At 29.8% G+C, this 17224-nt stretch overlaps 1 protein-coding gene across 1 annotated transcript in view; it reads right to left on the bottom strand.

Moving 5' to 3' along the window:
- The window catches only part of LOC141325733 (uncharacterized), a 779461-nt gene that overhangs the window by 358505 nt on the left and 403732 nt on the right, over positions 1 to 17224 (bottom strand). The window lies entirely within an intron of this gene.

The following is a 17224-nucleotide window of genomic DNA, read 5'->3' as shown; positions in this document are numbered from 1 at the left end:
ATAATTTATTTATTTATCAAAATATAAACATCTAAAAGTATAACTTAAGTAAAAATATAATAATATAAATAAAGAATATGTAATATAGTGTGTTTGCCAAATCAAGTTAATTCTGATTTCGCCCTTTTAATAATCATTGTGATTCTATGAGAATAGCACAATCTTATCCTTGAATTACTTTCAGAACAATATTTTTCTATTTTTTTGTATATATTTATATTTTTTATTTCATAAACGATAAAACACTGACAGCCTGGATCAGTGGATCAGAATCCACCTGACTTAATATCGCAAGCCAAAATGAATTTGTGGAAATATATTATAGAGCACAATGCATGCATTATTGATTATCAAATACAATTTTATTTAAAAACACATTCATTAAATAATTATTTGATTGGACTCTATACTAGAGTGAACAGCAACTGTTTCCAGGGACTTGGATTGTCAGTGTTGATGAAGATTAAGATATTTCACACAACATTTAATCAAAAATGCTAAATAAGCATTTGTATTTCTAAGATTATGGATGCCATTCTCTGTTGTTTGACAGAAATGCAGTATTGTTATCTTTTTCACATACTATTTTTATAAAATACTTGAGTTTATATCTCACACTTCTGACTTCTGACTTCTTAAAAAATGCAATTCTGAGTTCAAATCTCACTATTCTGACTCTTTTTTTTTTTTAATCAGAATTGAGTATTCTTAGTTGATCTCAGAATTCTGACTCAAAATTTTGAATTCTAAATTTTCCTCAAAATTGCTAGTTAATATGTCACAATTCTGACTTTTTTTCTTTAAATTGTGAGTTAATATCTTGCAATTGTGAGTTTAATTTTTGCAATTCTGACTTTGTTCTCTGAATTACAAGTTAATGTTTTGCAATTCTAAGTTTAAATCTTACAATTCTGACTTTTTCTCTAAATTACTAGTTAATATCTCGCAGTTCAGGTTTTTTTCTCTAAATTCCAAGTTAATATCTTGCAATTCTGAGTTTAATTCTTGCCATTCTCACTTTATTCTCTAAATTCCAAGTTAATATCTTGCAATTCTGAGTTTAAATCTTAAAATTTTGACTTTTTCTCTAAATTCCAAGTTAATATCTTGCAATTCTGAGTTTAAAACTCAAAAACTTTAAAACTTAAAAAAAAAAATCTCATAATTGCTAATTTATATCTTGCAGTTCTGACTTTTCCCTCTAAATTCAGAGTTAATATCTTGCAATTCTGACTTTTTTTCTCTAAATTAGAAGTTAATATCTTGCCATTCTCAGTTTAAAACTCACTTATGATTTTTTTTCTCTCTAAATAACTAATATATTTCTGCAATTCTGAGTTTAAATCTTGCAATTCTGACCTTTTCCCTAAATTAGAAGTTAATATCTTGCAATTCTGAGTTTAAATCTCTCAATTCCGAATTTTCCTTAAAATTGCAAGTTCATATCACATTTCTGACTATTTTTTTTCTCAAAAGTGCTAATTAATGTCTTGCAATTCTGACTTTTTCTTCTAAATTCCAAGTTAATATCTTGCAATTTTAAGTTTAAAACTCACAATTATGATTTTTTTTCTCATAATTGCTAATTTATATCTTGCAGTTCTGACTTTTCCCTCTAAATTCAGAGTTAATATCTTGCAATTCTGAGTTTAAGTCTTGCAATTCTGACTTTTTCCCTAAATTAGAAGTTAATATCTTGCAATTCTGAGTTTAAATCTCTCAATTCTGAATTTTCCTTAAAATTGCAAGTTCATATCACATTTCTCAATAGTGCTAATTAATGTCTTGCAATTCTGACCTTTTATACAAATTCCAAGTTAATATCTTGCAATTCTGACTTCTTTTCTCGAAATTGCAAGTTAATATCTTGCAATTTTGAGTTTAAATCTCACAATTCTGACTTTTTGTCTAAATTCCAAGTTAATATCTTGCCATTTTGAGTTTCTGACTTTTTTCAAAAACGCAAGTCTCTTGCAATTTCAGGTTATAATCGCATTTAGTATCATAATGTAGTGTTGTTATCTTTTTCACGTACTATTGTGATGAAAAGCTAAACTGTATACTTTACAGTTTTCAGTATGCAGTGAACTAGTGTTCCATTATAAAGACTGTCTGAGTCTGTGCGTCATGATTCATTCACACATGTGTTTCACTCCCACAAATAACAGCAGTTGTCACTTCCTAAACTGTGCAGTCTGTGCATGTGGCCGTTTTTAATTTTCTCAGACGTTGACGTATTGAGTTCACCTCTTCAGAAGCTGTTTCTAATTTTTGAAAGGTTTAAAGAGGAATTGTTTTAAATGTAAAGAAGGGTATAAGGGTTGTATATTCCTGTACATGATCGCTTCACTCCTAGTTAAAAGTGAAGTGGGTCATTTTTGCACCTACAAACAGAATTGCGATCTGATAGCATATGACCTAACAGTTTAAAATGAGCTTTCACTTTCTATCATGCACAATAGGAAAGTGAAAGACCATTGAATGGTTATTTTGATATCAAAGGGTTTATTTTTCTAAAAAAAAAAAGTAAAAAGGCAAAACAAAGCACAGATATATGAAGATAAACGACACCCCTTTTAAATATTTCTGTTTTATTGTTATTATTATTTCACTAAATAGCTTTCTAGTATATAGATATTGTGATCATATGTAGCGTGTCGTTGAATGCAGACTTACAGTGTGTCTGTGTATCTGGCAACGTCACATATTTCTGTTCTTTATTATTTTGATAGTTGTTTCAAATGATTAATTATGATAAATGATTTAATTAGGTGTTTAGATGTTTAGTTTTCAACTGCACTTCCCTGGTAAAACGCGCTCATACCCAGAATGCACTGCCGCAGTGGGACGAGCCAATGAATGTTCAGTACACCAAAGCTTTAGTGTTTCATTTCCACACATTCTGCATATGTAAGGACAGGTTGATATCACGTGACTTGCACAACTGTACTGGATGATGTTGTTGTGGAGGACAGCGCTGGGGTCTGTGATCCTTATATTCATAGTCAATAATATTAAGGTAAAGGCTTGTGCAGTGTTTTTTGCATCTGTCGGCCAAAAAGCACATGAGATTACTCTGAGAACTGCACATTGATTTTACTGTCACTTTAGTCTAGCATGATTGAAACTGATGTTTAGATGAATTTTATGAGATTAGATGATTATTATGATTTGGTGCATATTTAATCATTGTAACAAACATGCAAAAACAAAATGACAGTGGGCTGGATTCATGAAAGTTTTCTTAAGAAAAAGATTTAAAAATTCTTCTAAATTACTCAATTTGTAAGAATGTTGAAAAATTTACAATTCTTGAAAAAATGTTAAAAATAAATAATGATAACTTCAAAAAAAAAGTTAAGAATGTTTTTAAAAAAAATTGAAACAATTTGCAAAAATTCTATGAACTACGTAAGAATGTTTAAAAAAAAACATGCAATTCCTCAAACAATTTTAATGATAAATTCTGAGAAGTTCATAAGAATGTTGAAAAAATTTGCAATTCTTGAAAAATGCAAGAAAATTCCAAGTACTACATAATTTTTTTTTTTTTTAAAACATGCAAATCTTGAAACAGTTTATGAAAATTTGCATGATATATTCTGAGAAGTTCATAAGAATGACAAAAAAATTATGAATCTTTTAAATAATTATAAAAAATCTAATATGAAGCTCATAAAATGTAAAAAAAAAAAAAAAGTGCAATTCTGGAAAAAATAATTATGAAAGCTTATGATAAATTCTGAGAAGTTTATAAGAATGTTAAAAAAAATTGCAAACAAGTTTTAGATATGAAAATTTGATGTAAATTCTATTGATAAATTCTAAGAACTTTATAAGAATGTTTTTAAAAATGTGCAATTCTTGAAAAATAATTACGAAAATTTTACAAAGTACGTAAGGATGTTAAAAACATGCAATTCTTGAAACAATTTCTGAAAATTCTAATGAGAAGTTCGTAATGTTCAATTCTTTAAAAATGCTAATTCTAAGAAGCTCAGAATGTTAAAAAATTTGCAATTCTTGAAAGACTTTATGGAAATTCTTATGATAAATTCTGAGAAGTTTATAAGAATGTAAAAAAATTGCAATTAAAAAAAAATGAAATTTAAATAAGAATGTTAAATTACATAAGGATGTTAAAAAACATGCAATTCTTGAAACAGTTTAGGAAAATTTTAATGATAAATTCTGAGAAGTTGAGAATGATGAATGATGAAAAATATAAAATTCTTTAAAAAATTAATTCTAAGCTCAGAATGTCAAAAAAATTGCAATTCTTGAAAAAATGCAATTAAAAAAAATCTATGTAAGAATGTTAAAAAAAAAAAACATTCCTGAAACAATTTATGAAAATTCCAATGGTAAATTCTAAGAACTTAATAAGCATGTTTAAAAAAAAGTGCAATTCTTTAAAAAAATTCACGAAAATTCTAAGTATGTAAGAATGTTAAAAAACATGCAAATTCTTGAAACATTTTATGAAAATTCTAATGGTAAATTCTTAGAAGTTTGTTAGAATGAATTTTAATGATCATTTCTAAGAAACTCTCAAGATGTTAAATAATGTGCAATTCTTGAAAAAATGTATGAACATTCTTATTTAAGTATTTAAAAATTTAAAAAACGTTCAATTCTTGAAACAATTTGCGAAAATTCTAATGATGAATGCTAATATAGAATGTTCAATATTTCAAAACAATTTAATTCTTAAGATAAATTCTAAGAAGTTTGTAAGAAGTGCAATTCTTAAAAATATGATAAGCAGTTTACTTTCTTTTTTTACAGATATTGTTCTTATTTGAAAAGCATGTACAATATTGTCATTTTAGGAAGTTTATTATGATCTTTTTCAAGGACTTTTTTTTTCCAAGAATTGTACTTCTTCTTTTGAAGTTTTTGAAGTTTTGCTCTAAATTTTTTTGGGGGGGATTACAAAATATTCCAAACTGTATTTCTTCAGTTAGAAAACAAGAAGAAGAAGTCAGTTAAGAAGAACTGTATTTTTAAGGATGTTTTGTGAATTCAGCCCAATGTGTTTTCATGTTTTGAAGTTGTCTGTCTGGACCGACTAGGAATAATTTTGTGAGCCCATTAATGCGGCCATATCATGCATTTGTTATTTATTATTTCTCTTTGGGAAATTCATCTACAGTGTTTCTGTGCTGTGCCTTTAAGACCGTGTATGTACACACCCTCCTCATATACGAACATGAGCTTTTGGAGAGATTCATAAAACAGCTGATGCTGACATGTGAAAATCATGTTCAAAATTTGCAGTACGTTTCATACCATCAAGATGATATTCTTCTATGACCCTTTAAAGGAGCCATTGTGTGTGTGCTGTTGTAGACACCATTGAGTGTTTGACTGCTGTTTCTCGTTAAATAAACCAATGTTTTTGTCATGCACTGCACCTGATAGCTCTGATGTATCAAGCACATTGTGTATATGCATATCGATTTCTTGTGAAATGATTCAGTGCTATCCAGGCTGCTGTGTGTGATTTGCACATGCACATGATATCATGAGCATTGGTTGATAACCTTCCTGAATTTGCACCAAATTTCTGTCTTGGTTTGTGAATGTGATTTTTGCAGTAAATCGGTTGGCTCTTTTCAGTGCAATAAAAATAACAAATCTGATAAATATTCATTTGCCACACTCCTAAATAATTTAAAACAGATTTCATATTTCATGCTGGCCACAGCTCTCAAATAATCTTTTTTAATGCAAGTCTGACCTCCGTCTCGGTTCACCTATTGCACAATTTCTCAGTATTTCACCACTTCCGTATTTTACAAGTTTTAGGAATTGTATTCTTACTTCTTGTTTGTGGCCAGTTAAACATGTTCATAAGCACTTTATCTCAATCCTGAGGAAGTACGATCAGAACATTTAAAGATGAAGTGTGTTGTTTGTCTGAGTCTGCAGTGGTTTGTGTGACCCAGAAATGGCACACTTCACCTTTAACATCTCTGATAAACGGGTGAAAGTGAACGCTAATGCAGGGCTGTTCAATCTGATATGGCACATGATGTACTGTACACATGATGGAAGTCACCCTTTAGTGGGATCTGCACTTTTAATAACTGTCAGTCTGGGATTTGTCATTTTAAAGGCTTGTACACTAATGGAAGACAATGTAAATATATCCAGCCACAGTTATAAGACTGTGATTGTGAGGGATAATACATTTCATTGGGAGTTTTTCAACCAAGACTCGCTTTGTCTTTGATTATTAATTATACTTCTACAGATCATTTTTACTTTTACTTTTTTTAAAGGACTAGTTAAACTGCACTGTAATTTTTTTTGCTGTTGAAAAATGTTGGGAAAAAAAGCAATTTTTTTTTAAATATGGAAGTTCTAAGTAAGAATGTTAAAAAACATGCCATTCTTGAAACAATTTATGAAAATTCTAATGATGAATTCTAAGAACTTCATAAGAATATTTTTTTTAAAAAGTGCAGGTCTTTAAAAAAAAAATTTAAGTAAGGATGTTAAAAAACATGTCATTCTTAAAACAATTTCTAAAAAAAATACTTTTATTAAGCAAGGATGTAATAAATTAATCAAAAGTGACAGTAAAGACATTTATAAAAATATTTCTATTTTAAATAAATGCTGTTCTTTTAAACTTTGTATACATTAAAGAATCCAGAAAAAAAGTTTCATGGTTTATATAAAAAAAAGCAGCAAAATTGTTTTCAACCTTGAGAATAATGAAAAAAAAAAAAAATGTTGAAAAAACATGCAATTATTGAAACAATTTATGAAAATTCTAATGATAAATTCTAAGAACTTCATAAGAATATAAAAAAAAAAAGTGCAGGGCTTTAAAAAAAATACAAAAATTTTGAGTAAGGATTTTAAAAAAAACATGTAATTCTTAAAACAATTTCTAAAAAAAAAATACTTTTATTAAGCAAGGATGTAAGAAATTAATCAAAAGTGACAGTAAAGACATTTATAAAAATATTTCTATTTTAAATAAATGCTGTTCTTTTGAACTTTGTATACATTAAAGAATCCAGAAAAAAAGTTTCATGGTTTATATAAAAAAAAAGCAGCAAAACTGTTTTCAACCTTGAGAATAATGGAAATTTAAAAAAAAACATGCAATTCTTGAAACAATTTATGAAAATTCTAATGATAAATTCTAAGAACTTCATAAGAATATTTTTTTTAAAAAGTGCAGGTCTTTAAAAAAAAAATTTAAGTAAGGATGTTAAAAAACATGTAATTCTTAAAACAATTTCTAAAAAAAATACTTTTATTAAGCAAGGATGTAAGAAATTAATCAAAAGTGACAGTAAGACATTTATAAAAAATATTTCTATTTTAAATAAATGCTGTTCTTTTGAACTTTGTATACATTAAAGAATCCAGAAAAAAAGTTTCATGGTTTATATAAAAAAAAGCAGCAAAACTGTTTTCAACCTTGAGAATAATGGAAATTAAAAAAAAAAAAACATGCAATTCTTGAAACAATTTATGAAAATTCTAATGATAAATTCTAAGAACTTCATAAGAATATTTTTTTTTAAAAAAGTGCAGGTCTTTAAAAAAAAATTAAGTAAGGATGTTAAAAAACATGTAATTCTTAAAACAATTTCTAAAAAAAAATACTTTTATTAAGCAAGGATGTAATAAATTAATCAAAAGTGACAGTTAAGACATTTATAAAAATATTTCTATTTTAAATAAATGCTGTTCTTTTGAACTTTGTATACATTAAAGAATCCAGAAAAAGGTATCATGGTTTATAAAAAAAATAAAAAAGCAGCAAAACGGTTTAACTGTTCAGGACAAACATGAGACTCATGAACAACTATCACTTAAAAAAAACACAGCTGTGGATCATTCAGTATTAAAAATCAAGTTTATGTAAACTTAAATCGAGTTATTCTTGTCGTTTGATTCATGGCACAGAATTGACGTGTCTCATCTTTAATGACTGAACGCTTGCATAACCGTCATTTGTCTTCCTGAAATGCTGTTCATCAGCTCAGAAAACGCCGTCGTTTCCAAGCAACAGTTCACATAAAGATGACAGACTGGACTCTTTAACGCGCTGTATGGATCTTTATTTGTGTCAGGCAGCTGACATCTGCTGCAGGAAACCATTAAACACAAGCACAAAACTGTGTCAACACCACAACCGCCGCTTGAAAGATGTTTCCATCATTACAGATGAAAGGTGAAAATAATAAAAAGAGACCTGGGGATGAATGCTGTCTGTCTTCATGCTACTGTTGACAATAAAGCACAAACACATCTTAACGTGGGTTAAAGTACATCCCGATGTGAATGTTACAAAAAAACTGAACAGAAATATTTGCAGAAAGCACTTGGTGCTCAAAATGACCCTAAAATGCAAAATAATAAGTCTAATAAGGGATAAAAAAAAAGACTTGTTATCAAAAGCACAAACATAAAAAAAAGTACATTTAAAGTTGTAATCAGAGTAACGTTAACTCTCACTTTGTGAAAATTAAAATATTAATTACAATTAGAAAATGTTAAATTGAATGAAAATTAATTTATATTTAAGAGTATTTAATATATTTAAAATATGTCATTTATTTTTATAATATAAAAAATACATATTTAAATATAAAATATTTATATTTAAATGTGATATTTTTAAAAAAGTATTTACTTAGTTTTTCGTAAAACTTAGTTTAATATTCGTTTTATTTATCATAGATTCTTATAATTTGTATTAAATTAGCATTTTGTAAAATAATTATTTTTGTTACATTATTGTTTTAAATTGTTTGTTATTTGTAATAATGTTATTATTACATTGTATTATTTTTAATAATTATTATTGCTATTATATTTTAGAATAATGGTAATAATAATAATACTTATTTAATTTAATTTATTTTTATAATATAAATAATTATTATTTTTAATCTTTAAATATAAAATGTATATTTAAATATGTAATATTTTTTAAAGTATTTAATTAATATTGTTTTAAAATATTTTAATATTAGTTTTATTTTTCATAGATTTTTCATAATTTCTATTGCATTGTATCGTATTAGTTTTGTAATGTATTTTGTCATTTTTTTCAATTAATAAAATTTGAATCATTATTGTTTTATTATTGTATAAAATATTTATTTAAATATGTAATATTTTTTTAAAAAGTATTTAATTATTATTTTTTAATATTTTAATATTAGTTTTATTCATCATAGATTCTTATAATTTGTATAATATTTTCTTTTTGTAATGTATTTTGTAAAATAATTATTTTTTGTTACATTATTTTTTGAAATTGTTTGTTATTTGCAACAATTACTATTTACTGTAGTGCGATTTTTGGAGAATTGTGTGTCAGTTAGGGTTGACCTGCATAATAATAATAATAATTATTATTATTATTATTATTATTATTAATAATAAATTGTATTATACTTATAGTAATATTTATTATTGTTTAATTGTATTTTATTTCCTTATTACGAATTGTTGTTAGTATATGTAACCAGCAGCAATAAAAAATTAAATCAACTAAATTTAAATGTATTGTCCCCATTTTTTTATTTATTTATATACAATAGCAAGTGAGATTTTAATAATATTTTGACCTGAACTAGGAAATGACCCCAGTTTCCGTTTCAAAAATTTGGTCACCTAATTTTAGCTGCCACTTCAGGTATGTGTCTTTAAAAAATCACTAAAAAAGTCTTGCTGTATACCTCAAAAATTGCGTTGGCATAAAATTTTAGATGCACAAAAGCCCCTCTGGCTTTCTTCGGAAAATCTGGTTAGTGTTTTATCTTACTTTGGCTTTTAAGACATCAAATTTAATGTCATCCAGGATGTGCCTCACCCTCCTTCAGGGAAACACATACAATACTGTTTTTATACATGGCGCGACTGTTTGGGTGGATACCAGACGGTTTCCTGATCTCAGAAGGCATCGGTATCAAACTCACGTTTGATGTCTTTGTAGGCTGTTTATATCAGAGCCTTTTTCTGCTCTTCAAACACAGCCTCTGCTTTACAGGTTCATCTTCGAGTAGCCTTTCCGTGTGTTGGATCTGGGCTTTGCACAGGCCGTTCTAACCCAAAAGCGTGGCCTGGTTTTCCGACCTGTTCCTTATTATAGATCTACAGCCACCCTGCTTATGCTCTCGCTTCATGTGAATGGTTATTTTATGGTTATGGATGTTCCCTGCATTGCGCAAACCAGATTTCCCCTGGATAATTAAACATCAGTTGGCAGCTCCAAATCCAGACGTCCTGCCAATTTTGGATCGGGTACTTTTTTGTCATTTTGCGTTTGATGTCAAAAACTCGTCTCAACGTGCCCCTGCCGGTTCTGTAATATCAGGATATCCAACATTGTCTTACTGGCTGTAAGCCACGTCATTATTTTTTACTGGAAGTAAATTTGTACTCGTTTTATTACCTAGATCTACTGGCATTAGAAATATAGTCCACTAAAAATCTAAATTATGTCTTCGTTTTCCCACCCTTGAGTTGAGTTTGTTTCTTCTGTGGAACATAAAGAAGAATATTTTGAAGAATGTGGGTAACCAAACATTTAATAGTCCCCACTGACCTCCATTATGCAAATATAAAACACTATGAAAGTCAATGGGGATCAGAAACTGTTTGGCTACCCACATTCTTCAAAATAGAAGAATGAAACTGGTACATGTTTGGAACATCTTGTTGGTGAGTGATGACAAAAATAATGACAGAATTTTCATTTCTGGCCAAGTCTTACACCAATAATGTCTCCTCTTGGCTTAAGCAGCTGCCAAAAATGACTCTTTTGTCCTTACATGACCCACTGGATGGCAACACCCACATCCTCTTTTAGCAAAATATGTATTTTAAAAACAGATTACATTACTTAAATCTAAAAAAAAAAAATACACTGAGAGTGTTGGAGAAGATTCTTTGAACCTGTAGCTTGGCAAAAACTATTTAGCTACAAACAAAAACTACACGGACGTTACATGAATGGGAAATATGCTTTATGAAATCTATAAATATATCTGTAAACCCTGCTGAAAAAACAGCTAAAACCAGTCTAGGCTGGTTGGCTGGTCTTGGAAGTAGCTAAGACCAGCCTGGGAAAAAGGTTAACAATTGGTAAACATTTGTGAATTCCCAGTGTTTTACAGTAGCCTGGGAAAGTGGCCAAAACCCCTCTAAAACCAGCCTGCTGACCAGCTAAAACCAGCCAACCAGCCTAGGCTGGTTTTATCTGTTTTTTTTTTTTTTTCAGCAGGGAAACTATAATATTAAATAATAACGATTCAAAAAATGTATATTTTAATTAGGGCTGTATTTTTTGAATGAATTAGCAGCAAGCATCACATTCGAACAGGCCTACTCTGATACTCGATGCACAGTCATTTTTATAGCAATAATTTATATATCCGAGTGAAAAAAAAAACAAGAATTTGGAACTTGAACGTGAACTACGTGAACCTGACCTTCTAACGTTACAAAAGCTTGTACTAAAAGTGAGAGTGAATCGATTCCCTAGAAAGATTCGAACTTTCAAAACGCTCCTGCTGAGAGAACGAATCATTTAAGATGAAACGGTTCACTAGAATGATTCTCATTTTCCAACGCTGCATATGCTGTAATAAGGATAAGTGTTTAGGATGAACCAAATCCTTCTAATGACTGTCTGCTCTTCTTTGCAGATGATTACTGCTTTAAAATATTAGTTTGATTATTACCTAAATACACACTGCCCTCTAGTGGAGGCAGTTCATTACAATATGAACGTCTCCCACTTCAAAATACAAATAAAATCACTTGTGTAGATAAAAAATTGTCTTAATGTATAACTAAAGTACTAAAATGACTAAAACTACACTACCAGTCAAATGTTTAGAAGGTTTAGCAATGATGAGAACATCGTGTTTTTTGCTCACCAATCCTGTATTTATTTTTTTCAAGGTACAGCAAAAACAGCAACATTTTGAAATATTTTTACTATTTAAAATAACTGTTTTCTATATATATATTGAAAAATTAAATTCATTCCTGTGATTTCAAAGCTGATTTTTTTTTTGCATCATTACTGCAGTCACATGACCTTTCAGAAATCATTCTAATATTCTGTAGATGTTTTCAGATTTCTTTGATAAATAGAAAGTTCAGACAAACATACTTTATCTGAAATAGAAATATTTTGTAATATTATAGCCTAAATGTCTTTCATCATAACTTTTGATCAATTTAAAGCATCCTTGCTAAATAAAATTATTAATTTCCATAATTCCCCCCTCCCCAAAATATAAAATAAATAAAAAACCATTTGAATGGTATAGTGTACAATGTTACAAAAGCTTTTTATTTCAGATATATAAAAAAAGATTTGGGTCTTTCTGTTCATCAAAGAATCAGGAAAAAATGTACTCAACAGTTGTAAATATTGGTAACTATATCAATAAATTTTTCTTGAACAGTAAATCAGCATTAGAATGATTTCTGAAGGATCATGTGACACTGAAGTGATGCTGAAAATTCAGCTTTGATCACAGGAATAAATTACATTTTAAAATATATTCAAATAGAAAACAGGTATTATTAGGTATTATTTCAAAATTGTATTGTTTTTGCTGTACTTTGGATTAAATAAACTATAAAAAATAGAATAGACTTCTTTAAAAAAACAATAAAAATCTTACTGTTCAAAAACTTTTGACTGATAGTTTATCTGGCTAAAATTAAAAAATAAAGACAAAAAGACTATTTAATTTATTTTTTAAATGCAAAAAGCATATAACTTGAACTCCATAAACTGAAATTAAACCAAAAACCGAAAGTATAAATCTAAACGCTAATTAAAATAGTACATAAAACTACATAAACTAAAATTAAAATGAAAACTGAAAATAAAAAATTTAAATGCATAAATAAAAGCTAATTAAAACATCAATGCATACTAAAATAGTATATACAAAATAGTAAAATAACACAGATATGTTTGTCCCTCATGTTAAAATATACTGTAAGAAAAAAAAACGATGACTTTGAAGATCTGAACAATGAGGAAGTTTATTACAACAGAGTTTGAATGAACCCTGAACATCCTCAAATCAAGCCTTACATCCTGTTACAGTTTATCACCCCTAATAAAAGCTTTTGTTCTGTGGTCTCTATGTTAATGAACTCCAGACACCTTATTGTCTGTGCTGGCTCTCAGTTTCACACCTGTTCCCATTCGACATGAGCATTTGCTCAGGATGTGACCGTCTCAGATGCAGAGACAGTGAAACTGTTGACTTTATTGTTCTCTATGATAATTCAGCCATTTGGGAGAATGGGCATGTTCTAACACCTATCTACCCATCTACAAAACAATGGGTAAAACCTAAAAGAGGTTAACAATTGGTAGACATTTGTGAATTCCCATTGTTTTACAGTAGCAGTTAGTTTCTGTTGATGACTGACTGTAATGTGAAGTGTGTTATGCTGTCATACTTCTGCATCCAGATGAACTTCTCTAGAAGTGAAACAGCCATCGAGACAAAACAGTAGCTGTTGTGTTAACCTTATGTTGTTTGATATCAACCATAGGCGCAAAAACAGGAACCCTCTGGTTTAACAGTCTGATTGAACATATTTATGAGTCATGTAGATGAGTCATACAAGCAAAAATAGAAGAAAAAAAATACAGATTTAATCGTTTCGTTCTTAGTAATGTTTCTGAGTTGTTGTGGCGAACAGACCTTTGCGGGGGAAAGTCAATAGTCATAAAGAAATCCCTCAAAGCAACCCCTAACCTAATGTAAGGGTCAATCAAGGCTTTTCACACCGCTTTCCCTTGAGAACATGCAGAAATATTTCATAATGACACAGATTAATATACAGTATTGGTATACCGGCTATGGCCTTATATGACCCTGTAATGCATAGTCTGAAAAAGTAAATCAGTAAGATTATTACACATAAAATACATGTAAATATCTCCCAATAATATTTCTTAGTAAGATGACTTAAAGGTCCACTGAAGTGCTTTGAAACACGCAAAAATATTCTATAAGGTGTTTTCACAACATGTCATCAATCGGCCATATCGGCAGCACTGAGCATAAGCAATACCACTGAAGCGAACCAAACTCACATATTTAGCTGATTATTGCTGCTGAAAATGGTCAATTATTGTCATGTTTTGGGCTGTACTAATTGGTCAGACCAGGAAAAGCTTTTGGAGTACTATAGACTGACAAACATTATAGCAAATCAAGGAGAAGAGTGCGAAATACTGAGGAACAAAAGGCGTTTGTGGTTGGCCAAACTGAACCAGGATTTCCAGGGCAAGAATCTTGACAACATTTTGAGTTTGAGGTTAAAAAGTATATAAATTGTCCATTTTTTTTTAGAAAACAACTTCCAAGATGCAGACCCGTCCACTCTGTGGAACGCCTACGTTTACTTCACCATTTTGCAATAAAATCCTAATCTAATCATGAATAACTATATATTGTTGGAAAGGTCTAAGGCTCCTACATAGATATTTTACATTTTTTGGTTACAAATTATGTAGGAAAATTAATAGATTAATTTATGACAAGAGTGCACCTCAAAAATCTTTATAACAGGAGTTCTGACCTTTGTCATAAACAGACTTCCTTGTTGCCTTTTTCCCTATTACACTTTAGAAATCATAAGAAATGATATATCAGTTGAAAACTTAAGATCTCAAAATTCATTCTTTGAAAGCCATTTTAAAATCAGACATTGCATTAATATGAAAAATGGTCATCAACATCATATTACAATGAATTATGAAAAATTTAAGTTTGAATTCTTAATTTTCACGTCTCTGTTCAAAAATTGGAGTCACAGTTAAGGGATTAAATGGAACTTCAAAGGGCTCTAAATTATCTCAGCCGAGGAAGAAGGGACTTATCTAGTGAAATGTTGAAAAAAAAATGTTTAGATGCTCGTCTTGTCTAGCTCTGTGTGAACTATTTGTAGTCTGGTTCAAAACAGTAACACTCTTAAAAATAAAGGTGCTTTAAAAGGCAGTGATGCCATAGAAGAACCATTTTTGGTTCCACAAAGAACCATTCAGTCAAAGGTTCTTTAAAAATCTCTTTCTTACCTTTTTATAATCTGAAGAACCTTCTTTCACCACTAAGAACCTTTTGTGAAACAGAAAGGTTCTTCAGATGTTAAACGATCTTTATGGACCCATTTAGACAAAAAAGGTTCTTCTATGGCATTGTGAAGCACCTTTATTTTTAAGAGTGTAAGTCGAAAAACTCCCTTCTCATTTTCTCCTCCAGCTTCAAAATCGTCCTACATCGCTGCAGAAGTACTGACGCAGTGTTACAAAGTGAACATGCAAAGAAGACCAAATGCCCTTTACCAAAGAGTTAAAACAGCGATGTAGGGCGATTTTGAAGACGAGTATTAACTTTAACAAATTCAGATTTGTAACATTTTAATTATATTTTTCTACAAATGTATATATGGATAATCAAGTAAACAAAAGTTGCTTCAGTTCAGTAAAGTGTTTGTCTTTAAATATTGCTAAAAAGCTGTTCTTACATTACAGACCTTAGAGAGATTGATATAAAATATGATACATAGGCCTTATAGGGTCAGTTTACTGTATGGTCATGTCAGCATGACATCCGCATAAATCCGCACCTTTCGTGTTCTCTTGAAGTTATTTTACACTTTGATGTAATGCTTGCGATGTGTCATTTAGGATTTTTCAGTTTGTTTCAGAAAAGAAAGCTAGTTCCTCATGTGCATATGAAGTCCCACATTATCTTTAGGAAGTGAGAAAATGACTGAAAAATGCAACACAAATGAATCATACAAAAATTTACTTTCGAAAGGGAATTTTGTAAGATATATTTGTGCTATTTGTTGGATTTTCAAAACTGTACATTTTGACGTGATACCACTTTCACATCCTGCTTTTGTTACGTACAGACCTATAATTTATTACACAGCTCTCTGGAACATTTGATTCTGATTGGCTAAGATGTACCGGACTAATTTTCTTATCTTCAAGCTAATGTAAGCATGATAACACGGTGCCACATGACTGTGAATGTCTGTGAATGATCACTTATTCCAAGTTGACACCACTTTCCAGTTGAGTTTCCCCTGCGCCCCCTCGGTGCCGCCAACACAAGCGTGTTTGTTTTCTTGCTGTGGTTTGGTTTAGGAAAGAGCTTGATCTCCTGCAGACTCTCACCCAGTGGCGGCTGACAAACCACCAGTGCAGCAGTGCAGTAACGCATGCATAAGCCGCTCACACCTCTGTTTTCCTGCTGTGAAGCTGTGTCTGTGGTTGTTTATGTGGTTGTTTTGCTTCGTCCTTTTGAACTTCAACCTGTCCCACTTGTGATGCTGAGCAGGGGTGTTAAACCTAAATGACACCGCGGTTTGCCACACGGAACAGCACACTGCATCTGGGCCTTCACGTACAATTGGTCTCATCTCACCGACGGGGATACACCTCATGCAAACAACAGCTACTGCTTTATTTACTACTTGCCCTATTTATGATAATGCATAAGAGTTTCACCTCACCACGATTAACCTGCTTAAAAGTCAATTGCAAAAATAGAAATGCTGACCTTTTGTTGTGAAACTTCAAATCAAATGACAAGGATGATATGATTGCTGATTAGGCCTACTGATAATATTGTAATAATCAGCCTTTATTTATGACCATAATTTAAAAAATGCTGTAACCAATTAAACACATCTGTGTTAGTGTGTGCATAGTAGGTTTCTTCTTATTATGTATTATTTAATTATATATAATCATATTTTTTCCTTTTTATTATTTATATAAATATTATTATTTATACAGAAAATACTATATATATAATGATTCAATTATATATTATATAAATTATTTAACCGTACATACATACATACACACACACACACACACACATATATATATATATATATATATATTAGGGGTGGGCATAGATTAATTTTTTTAATCTAGATTAATCTAGATTAAATTTTGGAATTAATCTAGATTAATCTAGATTAAAATGGCTAATTTGAATTCTGCTGAAGGCATTCAGAATATGTGTGCTACCCAAATAATGACTTAAAGTCTTTGAGAATGGATCATAAAGCTCATGAAGCTGTTCTATGATAATTTGTTGATGAAAATAAATTATGTTCAATTAGATGTACTTGTGTTTACTAACTAACTAACAATGAAATTATTTTTTCTACC

The sequence above is a fragment of the Garra rufa genome, chromosome 2 (genome assembly GCF_049309525.1).
Source record: "Garra rufa chromosome 2, GarRuf1.0, whole genome shotgun sequence".
NCBI classification, from domain to species: Eukaryota; Metazoa; Chordata; class Actinopteri; order Cypriniformes; family Cyprinidae; genus Garra; species Garra rufa.
This window is presented reverse-complemented; position numbering and strand designations above follow the sequence as displayed.